Raw genomic sequence first — 11087 nt, 5'->3', positions numbered from 1 at the left:
ATGCATGAAGTCATTATCCTTTTGTCTTCTGAAATAATAATAATTATTTCCATAGCAACAAATTTTAGCATCAGAAACTGAGCTAATGACTTCAGGTGAGGAATAAATAACAGGAGCCAGTGAACAGTGTACTTCTCCAAAAGCAGTGAAAGCCACCCTGGGGAACACGATTTAATGATGAAGCAGAATCCTCCCTAAATAGAAATTTCAGGGTGTTTTTCCCATGACTCATCAGTGACTTTAAATGTAGTTCCTGTTGGCAATAAATTTACAGTTTTTGGTCTGAATGCTGCCAAAAAGGAAACAAATGACTTTCCAAAATTAAATGTATGTGGTTCAAGATGGGAACAAAGCATGAAAAGCAGAGGCCTTGCTGGTGACTGTTGACACCAGGCTGTGAAGTTATACCCTGATCACAGGTATATGCAGAAGTCAGCACGTACATAGCGGCCTCATCTGGGAGAGTGTGAACCTCTCTTCCTCTCTCCTCCCAAGGGACATTTCTGGAGTCTCATAGCTCTAACTGTAAAGAATTGCGTCCATGTTTTTGGGTTACAAACAAGGCCCCAAAAGTGGAAAAATTGAATCTTAGTGGAACAAGCACCTGGCAAAGGCTCAAGGGATCTGAGGCTTTTAAAATTTTTTCTTCTTTTTCTCCCATTAATGAGTTTTGTTGTTTAGGAAAACTAACTTAACCTTCTGTCAGTTCAGTTCGGTTCAGTTGCTCAGTCGTGTCCGACCTTATTAGGCTGTAATTTCTTGTAAGATGAGCCAGGCAGTCTCTACTTGTGCTTCTTCACAGCTTGATTGCTCTATGAATTTCTGTCCTGTTCCTTGTTCATTGCTCTACATCATGCAGGAGAATCTTGATCCAGTTGATTTCTTGCTTTTCACCCTTTTCCCAATTATTGGCTCTTTGGAGAGTCTCATTACCAATTAGGAAGAACAACTGAACAGATATATTTTAAATCTGGATTGTCTATGATTTGGTAGTAGAAATGGCTAATTATTAATGAAAATAGATGCTTTCCCTTCCATCGTATAGAATTTATCAGTGCCCGTGCTCCCAAGTGAGGCTCTGTAACTCAATTCTGCTGCTAGGATGTAAGAGGAGTTGCTGGGTGTCGCTGTCGAGCCAAGGTGGACAGGAAGCAGAGTGCCGCCTCTATGTTGCCCTCCTCCTTTGGTTTGCTGGATATCTATGCCCAGAGCAACCTTGGAAGCCCAAGTTGAAAACAGCTGAACTTCTGTCAGCCTGGGTTCCTGAATGACTGAGTGGAATGGAGCATGATGCACACCAGGAAAATCCATAGTTTTCTACTGTTTTTAAAAAACTTTTATTTTACTTCAACTTTATTTTTAAAGTATATGTTTATTTAATATTTTTGGCTGCACTGGGTCTTTGCTGCTATGCACAGACTCTTTCTAATTGCAGGGAGGGGGCTTCTCTGTTGTGGCACTTGGGCCTCTCTGCGGTGGCTTCCCTTGGGGACCACAGGCCCTAGGCATGTGGGCCTCAGTAGTCGCAGCTCATGGACTCTGGAGCCCGAGCTCAATATTTGTGGCACACAGGCTTAGTTTCTCTGAGGCGTGTGGAATCTTCACGGACCAGGGATCAAACCCATATCCCCTGCATTGGTATGTGGGTTCTTATCCACTTGTACCACCAGGAAAGTCCTCTACTGTTTTAAGCTATGAATATTGAGGGTTTTATTTCTCACAATTACTACTGTTACCCTGACCACTATAATTTGAAACATCAAATTCTTCTCAACAACTCTTGAGATAAGCCTATCTTCCCAAAGGTGAAATGTCACTGGGATGATCTGATGAAATTGTCTAAGAGGCTTTACTAATAGAACATTTTATGATTGAAGGTTGGGGAGCAGTGACTCATTTTCTGGGGATATGCAGTTAGATTCCTTGATATGGGTATAGGAATGTGGTGGTAGTTTAGGAGGTGAAAGACATTTAATTGCACCAGAAAGTGCCTCCCATCCCCACTACCACCAGAGAAGGCAGAGTCTGAATTGTAATGATACATGGGTAACCATGGACACCAGAAATTGACAGACTTTGAATGAACTGCCAGAACCTGGGGCTATCTCTGTTTTTTAGACTCTATAAGCTCTATGGTTTTTCTGTTGTAAAATTTTTGATCCTTTCTTATAAGGCATCACTGACACCTGATTGATCTTGTTCTTCTTGTCATCCTTGGCCACTTGGAGCTTGAACTGGGTTTAATTTGATTTAGGAAAAGAAAGAAATGTTGTTGGGGTCCTTTAATGGACCGGAACCTGGTGGTACGGAGTCGACGATAAGAAAGTAAAAGAGAGAAAGAGAGAGAGAGACAAAAAAAGACCCGGGGACCTAAGCTCTGATGGAGCAAAGGTGCTTTAATGATTTTTCTATGAGTATATATAGGCTGTGGTACAAGAAACTTCTTTCGGGAATGATAGAGATCAGAAAACCAAACATACAGCAACTGTTACAAGGGAACAAGGGGTAATGTTAGTCACAAGGTCAGGAGACAATCCATATCTCAAGAAAGGGGAACGAGACTAAGCAGTTTTGTCCTAAAGAGAATGTTTACTAAAGGAGACCCAAGCCTGCCTCACACAATGACCTCAGTCCCTAGGAGCAGCGTGCTGTTCTGCTTGAAGAGGGGCAAAGGACTCATGAGAGACAGCACGTAGGAATCCTCCCGTCAAACATTCCCTGACACATGTGACATTTCATGTACTCTGGTGTCATTGGCACCAGTTATAAATGGGCTGATAATCCCCGTGGATGCTGCATAAAGGTAGATGTATAATGCATGGTATTCAATGGCAGAAAGCTGTAGTGTGCAAGGTAGCTTAAGTGTCTAAGCAAACACTGTCACTGTTGTTTTGTGGATTAGCTGAAAAAGTGAAAGTGAAAGTCTCTCAGTCATGTCCAACCCTTTGAGACCCCATGGACTGTCCATGGAATTCTTCAGGCCAGAGTACTGGAGTGGGTAGCCATTCCCTTCTCCAGGGGATCTTCCCAACCCAGGAATTGAACCCAGGTCTCCCACATTGCAGGTGGATTCTTTACCAGCTGAGCCACAGAGGATTAGCTGAGAAAACATTAAAATCCATATATATGATGCTTATGTTACTTTATCTCCAAATCATTAGCTCCATTTAGTATATGCTGTAGGTTGCAAACTCATTTTAACATTAGTTTAAGAAAGCCATGGGGTTGCAAAGAGTTAGACATAACTGAGTGACTGAACTGAAGAAAAATAGAATTAATAAAATAAATTGACTTATACTGTATGAGAACAAAGGTTGCACAATACTCACTAAATCTGACAGAAATACCTTTCAAGGCTACTCATATTCCTACTACCATCTCAAGTTGCCTAACTAGGCATCAACTGTACCTAGAAAATTTTTTTTTGCAAAAAACTAGAAAAATATGGCTATTAGGTGTTAAATAGGAAAATAAACATTCTGAGACTCAGCTGTCTGAGTAGACAGTGTTGATGAAAAGAAAAGCTATTATGCTGGAAGAAGGAGGTATCAGGCTAATCAGTAGGGAAAAAAGTGTAAAGTTAGTGGATTTAGGGATCATGATATGGATGCTATGATCTTATATATGAAAAAATATTCAAGGAGAGAAAGCAGGTGTAATGGTTCGCTTTTTTTTTTTGAAGTACAATTTTTTAATAAAGATAATTACAAAAGATGGAAAAATCAGCTCAGAAAGGCCAATTACTTCTTTAATCATTTTTTTGACATAATAACACATCAATTTTAAATACTATCACGTAAAGCATGGTGGAGAAAAGAAATTTTGCTTCATAATTAGAAAACTCACAATAAAACTTGCCAAGAAAAACAAAAACAACAAAAAAAGTCATTTTGAAAATAAATACAGTCCATGCCAAAGTAGTATAAAATGAAGCCAGAAGTCTTCAAAAAGAAAGAACATTTTTCTTCCCAACATTTGCTCACTTTTTTATGGTTTCTCAAAGTGGTGAGACTCAAATTCAAGGATTGCTGAGCTGTTCTGATTTGGCTCCTTTGGTATCTGTTTTTTCACCACTATTATCCTTGGATTTATCTTCCTCCTTAATATCTGCTTTTTTGTCCTCCGTTTCCTTCTTCTTCAATTCTAGCTTCTTTTGCTCCTTTCTTGTGATCAGCCACATTTCTATGACCACCTTCTCCTTCGTCCTCAGAATCTGAGAACTCTTCATCACAAGCTATTTGTTTATCTGATGCTCGAATAGAAATTCTCTTGTCTGTATCTTCTCCATCTTCATCTCCACTATCTTCATGAACTGCATCTTCTGGAATAGCTTGCATCTGGACACCAGGTGCATGAGGCAACATGCGTAAATTTTCAGATAAATGCTGTTTTATCTTTTCCATATATTCTGGAGTGTTCTGGTTTGTCATGTTTGAAGGACTAATATGCAGTTTGAAGTCTGGTCCAAAATACTCAAAATAATCATTATATGGCAATTCGTTGGGAATCTCACAGTCAAGGGCAACTGCAGTCTCATATATCCAACACCGAGCAACGTTGCGGATTGTGTATCCACCTCCCCCAAGCATCAGTAATGGTAAATTGAAAGCTTTTACAACTTCTACACATTTAGCATGACCTTTAACTGTCAAATTGAAGCAACCAAGTCTATCACCAGATAGTGAGTCTGCACCTCACTGTAGCACCACAGCACTAGGCTGATACATCTCCATCACTTTTGAAATAATAGGCTTAAATATCTGGCCATATGATTCATCATCTATACCATCTCTCATTGGAAAATTGACAGCATAGTATTTGCCTTTTCCTGCACCAATATCCCGTAAGTCTCCTGTTCCAGGAAAGTATTCCCCATATTTATGGAACGATACAGTCATTACATGATCTGTTGTATAAAAAGCCTCCTCAACACCATCACCATGATGGATATCAATATCAATATATAAGACTCTCTGATGATACTTTAGTAATTCAAGGATGGCAAGCACAATATTATTAACATAACAGAATCCTGATGCTTCTGATTTCTTAGCATGATGTAATCCTCCAGCCCACTTAACAGCCATATCAGTTTGTTGTCGGTTTAACTTCACAGCACCAGCAACTGAGCCACCAGTTGGAAGCTGACAAAACCCAAAAAGCCCATCAAACACTGGACAGTCCTCTCCAACATTAAATCTCTGCATCTGCTTACTATGCTCAGACATGTTATCTGGTCTTATTTAACGTAGAAATTTGATGTACTCATCACTGTGGTATTTTGTCATTTCTTCAGCAGTGGCTTTATGGGGCCTATATATTTCCATTTTTCTATATAAGCCATAATTTAGCGGCAAGTTATGGGTCATGCGGATCCTATGAGGTTTCATGGGATGACCCTGTCCATAATAATAATAATTCACAATATCACCATCATAGTAGTAGCAGACTTTCTTCTTGCTGCCTCCTTGACTGTAGGCCATGGACTCCCCGGACACTGCCGCCTCCAGCTCCTTCTTTTGCTGCTGCTGCTGCTACTGCTGCCTCCGCGGCTCCGGCGGGGAGAGAAGAGGGCTGGGGCGAAGGTGGAGGGTGGCAGTCCCGTGGGGAAGGGCAGGCCGGAGGGAGGAGAGGACGGGGGTGCCGGGAGGGCTGGGTACCGCCTGGCCGAAGGGCCGAGAGCGCGGACCAGGGGGCGGCGGCGGGCCAACTCCTGGTTTGCTTTCTTTTAACCCCAATAATGAAGTGATAAGACTATACTGTGGCTATCATCTCTGGCTGATTCATGTTGATGTTTGACAGAAAACAACAAAATTCTGTAAAGAAATTATCCTTCAATTAAAATATAAATTAATTAAAAAAAAAGAGTATACTGTGTTCCCATAGAGCAGGGATTTTAGCTGAATATACCTGTACCTTTTGGCCTGGAAATGGTCCCCCATTTTGTAACAATGGATTTATACTGACATTACAAGGCAGTCAAAAGTAACTAGAAGTGGTGATGCATGTAGTCTTTCTAGGTCCATTTTGGGAAATGAGATTACAAGGCAGTCAAAAGTAACTAGAAGTGGTGATGCATGTAGTCTTTCTAGGTCTATTTTGGAAAAAGATCTGGGGAGAAGAATTGGGTGGGTTTGTAGATAGATGAAGGAGGAGGTCATTCAGGGAACAGAGTTTTGAGTTTTATATTAAAGGATTAACTTTTGCTCAACATGCTTAGGAGAGCTGTTGAGTGTTGCTGCTCTGTTGCTCCTTCCATTGATTCTTGTGTCCCTGTGGGTCATAAATCACCTACCTGCATGTCTACATGAGCTCCCTGCTTTCACATGGAAAGAACAATGACTACCAAGGGGGCAGAAGCTTCCTCTTGGTGCTCTGTGGGAGCTGACTTATGTTTCTAGCAATCTAGGCAGCTTGTTAATTTTACTCTCTTATTTTTACCATGGAGGTAATAAATGTTAAAACAGGCATAGACTACTTGTGTTGGTTTTCAAAGTGTAAAGATGCCAGCTTCTCACTAAGTAAGGATTTAACTTCTTAACTTTTGTAGTCCTGTGGCACACAGTACAGTATCAGGCATGTAATATGCATTTTGATAACTGAGTAGATGAATACATGGCTGAATTTGCAAATGAAGTACAACTATACCCCAAAGATACTGCAGGTTTGGGTCCAGACCGCTTCAGTAAAAGGAATGTGGCAATAATGTGAGTCACATGAATTTTTTGGTTCCCCAGTGCATATAAAAGTTATGTTTACACTGTTTTGCAGTCTATTAAGTGTACAATAACCTTATGCCTAAAAATATTAAAAATACTTTATTGCTTTGTTGTTGTTCAGTCACTGTAAGTCTTGTCCGACTCTTTGCGACCCCATGAACTACAGCACACCGGTCTTCCCTGTCCTTCACTATATCCTGGACTTTGCTCAAACTTCTGTCTGTTGAGTTGGTGATGCCATCCAACCATCTCAACTTCTGCTGCCCCCTTCTCCTCCAAAAAATGCTAATTGTTCTCTGAGCCTTCAGTGAGTCATGGTCTCTTTCCTGGTGGAGGGTCTTGTTTCAGTGTTAATGGCAGTCCACCTTGTCACTTCTTTATCCTGCCACTAACTTTTGGAAAAAATTGGGTCAGTTGTCCTTTAGATTTCTGGATTTTTCTATTTGTTTCCTGTGGTGCCAATTAACTTGGACCTTTATCACTTGGCTTCCTTAATTGATTCTATCCAATTTCAACTTTTGGGGCAAGAATACTTCATAGATTATGCTCTCTGATCCATGTTATACAATGTCAGCATATAATATCTGGATGCACTTATTCTTAGTAATGCCAAGATTGATCACTAGGTTCAGGTGATGATAGCTCAATCCCTCCTGCGTAAACTCCCCAACAACCTTTTGTATAATATTTCAATCCTTGATTATTGTTGACTGATTCTTTTGATGAGGGAATGAAAAGTAGTGACTTTCTAGTTAGATTCTACCATCCTTTCCATGTTTATTGGATGGAATTTTGGGGAAAAAAAATCCACTTTTCCTTATCAAATTAGGCTATTTGGTTGCTATTAAATATAGTTCATACAAAAAAAAAAAGGATAAATGCTTATTTTTTCCTTTTGATAGTTTTCAGACCAAGGGATTGATGTCTTAAATATTCCTGATTATGTCCAGTAAGTTAGGTTTGGAGATTTATATTCTATTCTCTCTCATTCACATCTGCTCTCTAATATTATGAACTCATGGGTGTTAATTATAGGCATACATACGTCAGAGATATTGTGGGTTTGCTTTTAGACCACTGCAAGAAACCAAATATCACAAGAAAATGAATCATATAAATTTTTTTTCCCCTAGTGTGTATAAAAGCTAGGTGGCACTAGTGGTAATGAACCCTCCTACCAATGCAGGAGACACAAGAGATGAGGCGATTTCTGGGTCAGGAAGATCTCCTGGAGGAGGACATGGCAGCCCTCTCCTGTGTTCTTGCCTGGAGAATCCCGTGGACAGAGGAGCCTGGTGGGCTACAGTCCATAGGGTTGCAGAGTCAGACATGACTGAAGGGACTTAGCACACACATGCTGTAGTCTATTAAGTGTGTAATATTATTATGTCTAAAAAAGAAATGTATATAGATTAATTAAAATGTTTTTGCTAAAAATCCTAAATATTGTCTGGACCCTCAGTGAGTCATGGTGGAGGGTCTTGTCTCAGTGTTGATGACTGCTGACTGATCAGTGGTTGCTAAAGTTTGAGGCGACTGTGGCACTTTCTTAAAATAAGACAACACTGAAGTGTGCCTCATCGGCTAACTCTTCCTTTCATGGATGATTTCTCTGTAGCATGCAATGCTGATTGATAGCATTTTACCCACAGAAGAACTTCTTTCAAAGTCAGAGTCAATCCTCTCAAATCTTTCCACTGCTTTGTCAACTGAGTTTATGCAGTATTCTAAATCTTTTGCTGTTCTTTTAATGATTTGCACAGCATCTTCACCAGGATAGCTTTCACCTCAATAAGCCACTTTTGTTGCTAATCCACACAAAGCAACTCCTCTTTCATTAAAGTTGTATCCTGAAATTGCAACAATGCAGTCATGTCTTCAGGCTTCACTTCTAATTCTCTTGCTGTTTCCACCACATGTACAGAGATTTCCTCCACTGAAGTCTTGAACCCCTCAGGCATCCATGAGAGCTGGAATTATATTCTCCAAATTCCTATTAATGTTGATACTTTGACCTCTTCTCATGCATTAAATATATTCTTGATGGCATCTAGTATGGTGACTCCTTTCCAGAAGGTTTTCAATTGACTTTGCTCAGATCCATCAGAGGAATCACTATCTATGGCAGCTATAGCCTTGTGAAATATATTTCTCCAGTAATAAGACTTGAAAGTCTAATTTGGTCCATGATCCATGGGCTGCAGAATGGATGTTGTGTTAGCAGGCATGAAAACAATATTAAACTTGTTGTACATCTCCATCAGAGTTCTTGGGTGGCCAGGTACATTGTCAATGAATAGTGGTATTTTGAAAGGAAACCTTTTTTTCCCTCTGATAGGTCTCAAGAGTGGGCTTAAAATATTTAGGAAGCCATGTTGTCAACAGATGGGCTGTCATTCAGGCTTTGTTGTTGCATTTAGAGAGTTCAGGCAGAGTAAATTTAGCACAATTCTTAAAGATCCCAGGATTTTCAGAATGGTAAATAAGCACTGGATTCAACTGAAAGTAACTAATAAGATAACTTATTGTCTCTAATAAGAGAGTCATTTTGTCCTTTGAAGCCAAGCTTTGACTTCTCTTCAGCTATGAAAGTCCTGCCTGGAATCTTCTTCCAATGTGAGGCTGTTGCATGCATGAGTGTTAAGTCCCTTCAGTCACCTCCGACTCTGTGTGATCCTATGGATTATAGCCCGCCAGGCTCCTCTGTCCATGGGATTCTCCAGGCAAGAATACCAGAGTGGGTTGCCGTGCCCTCCTCCAGGGGATCTTTCCGACCCATGGATTGAACCTGTGTCTCTTACATCCACCTGCATTGGCAGGCTGGTTCTTTACCACTAGTGCCACCTGGGAAGCACTATAAGACTGTTAGGTCTACATTGAAAATCTGTTTACTATAGCCACCTTCATTAATGATCTTAGCTAGATCTCCCGAATAACTTGCTGAAGCGTCTACATCATCATTTGCTATTTCATCTGGCACTTTTATATTATGGCTACAGCTTCTTTCCTTGAACCTCGGGAACCAATCTCTACTAGCTTTAAACTTTCCTTCTGCAGCTTCCTCACCTCTCTCAGCATTCACAGAACTGGAGATATTTAAAGCTTTAACCTGGATTATGCTTTTTTAAGGGACTGTTGAGCCTGATTTGATTTTCTATCCAGACCCCTAAAACTTTCTTCTTATTGGAAATAGGGCTGTTTTACTTTCTTATCATTTGTGTGTTCACTGGAGTAGCAGTGTTAATTTCCTTCGAGAACTCTTCCTTTGCATTTACAACTTGGCTAACGGGCACAGGAGGTCTAGCTTTCAGCTTGTCTCTGCTTTCGATATGTCTTCCTTGCTATGCTTAATTATTTCTGTCTTTTGATTTGAAGGAAAAGACCTGTGGTTCTTCATCTGAACAGTTAGAGACCACTATAGGGTTATTATGTGGCCTAACTGCTACATTGTTGTGTCTCAGGGAACAGGGAGGCCTGAGGACAGGACAAGAAACCAGGAACAGCCAGTTAGTGAAGCAGTCAGAACACAGAACATCTATCCACTACATGGCATGGTTTGTGCATCTAAAACAATTATAATAGTAATATTAAAGATCACTGATCATAGATCACCTAACAAGTGTAATAATGATGAAAAACTGAAATATTGTGAGCATTAACAAAGTGTGATGGACATGATGTGAGGAATTGTTATTGAAAAAACAGCACCAATAGACTTGCTCAATACAGGATTGCCACAAACCTTCAATTTGAAAAAATATTCAATAACTGTGAGTAAAGCAAAATGTAATGACTTGAGGGAGGAAAATGGTATCTATCTTTTACGTGCTTAAAGCAGTACAAAACCTCTCTATGTCTAGATGTACATTTGACATTGAAAAAGAAATTCTTAAGGTAAAATTATAAAATCAACTTTATTGTCTCATAGTAGCCTCTGCATAAGCATCTGTGGGGCTATTTCACTTTGACATCTTGAATGAAATTTTTAGATAGAGTCCATAGCTTATCTGTTCATTCTTATGAATAGAAAGTCTTCTGGTCTCTTGACCATGAGTTTTATGTGAATGCTGGTAACATCTTTGTAACAGTCCCAAACTGGAAACAACCTCCATATCCATTAACAAGAGAAAGGAAAAAACAAATATTCATCCATCAAAAGCAATAGACTGTTGATGTATACAACATGGATGGATCTCAAAATAAATATGCTGAGTAAAAGACGCCAGACAAAAATGAGTATATACCATATGATTCTATTTATATAAAACTGTAAAATGCAGACTAATCTTCAGTGACAGCAAAGTGGCAGTTGCCAGGGAGGAATGAGAAGGGGGGTTTCTATAAAGGGATACAAAGACATTTTGGGGA

The 11087-nt window shown here is 39.8% G+C and overlaps 1 pseudogene; it reads right to left on the bottom strand.

Annotated features, from left to right (window-relative positions):
* Positions 1–3883: 3883 nt before the first annotated feature.
* On the bottom strand, positions 3884–5498 carry LOC122683916 (annotated as a pseudogene).
* Between the last annotated feature and the right edge of the window lie 5589 nt (positions 5499–11087).

Source organism: Cervus elaphus, chromosome 25 (assembly GCF_910594005.1).
Source record: "Cervus elaphus chromosome 25, mCerEla1.1, whole genome shotgun sequence".
In the NCBI taxonomy this organism is placed as follows: domain Eukaryota; kingdom Metazoa; phylum Chordata; class Mammalia; order Artiodactyla; family Cervidae; genus Cervus; species Cervus elaphus.
This window is presented reverse-complemented; position numbering and strand designations above follow the sequence as displayed.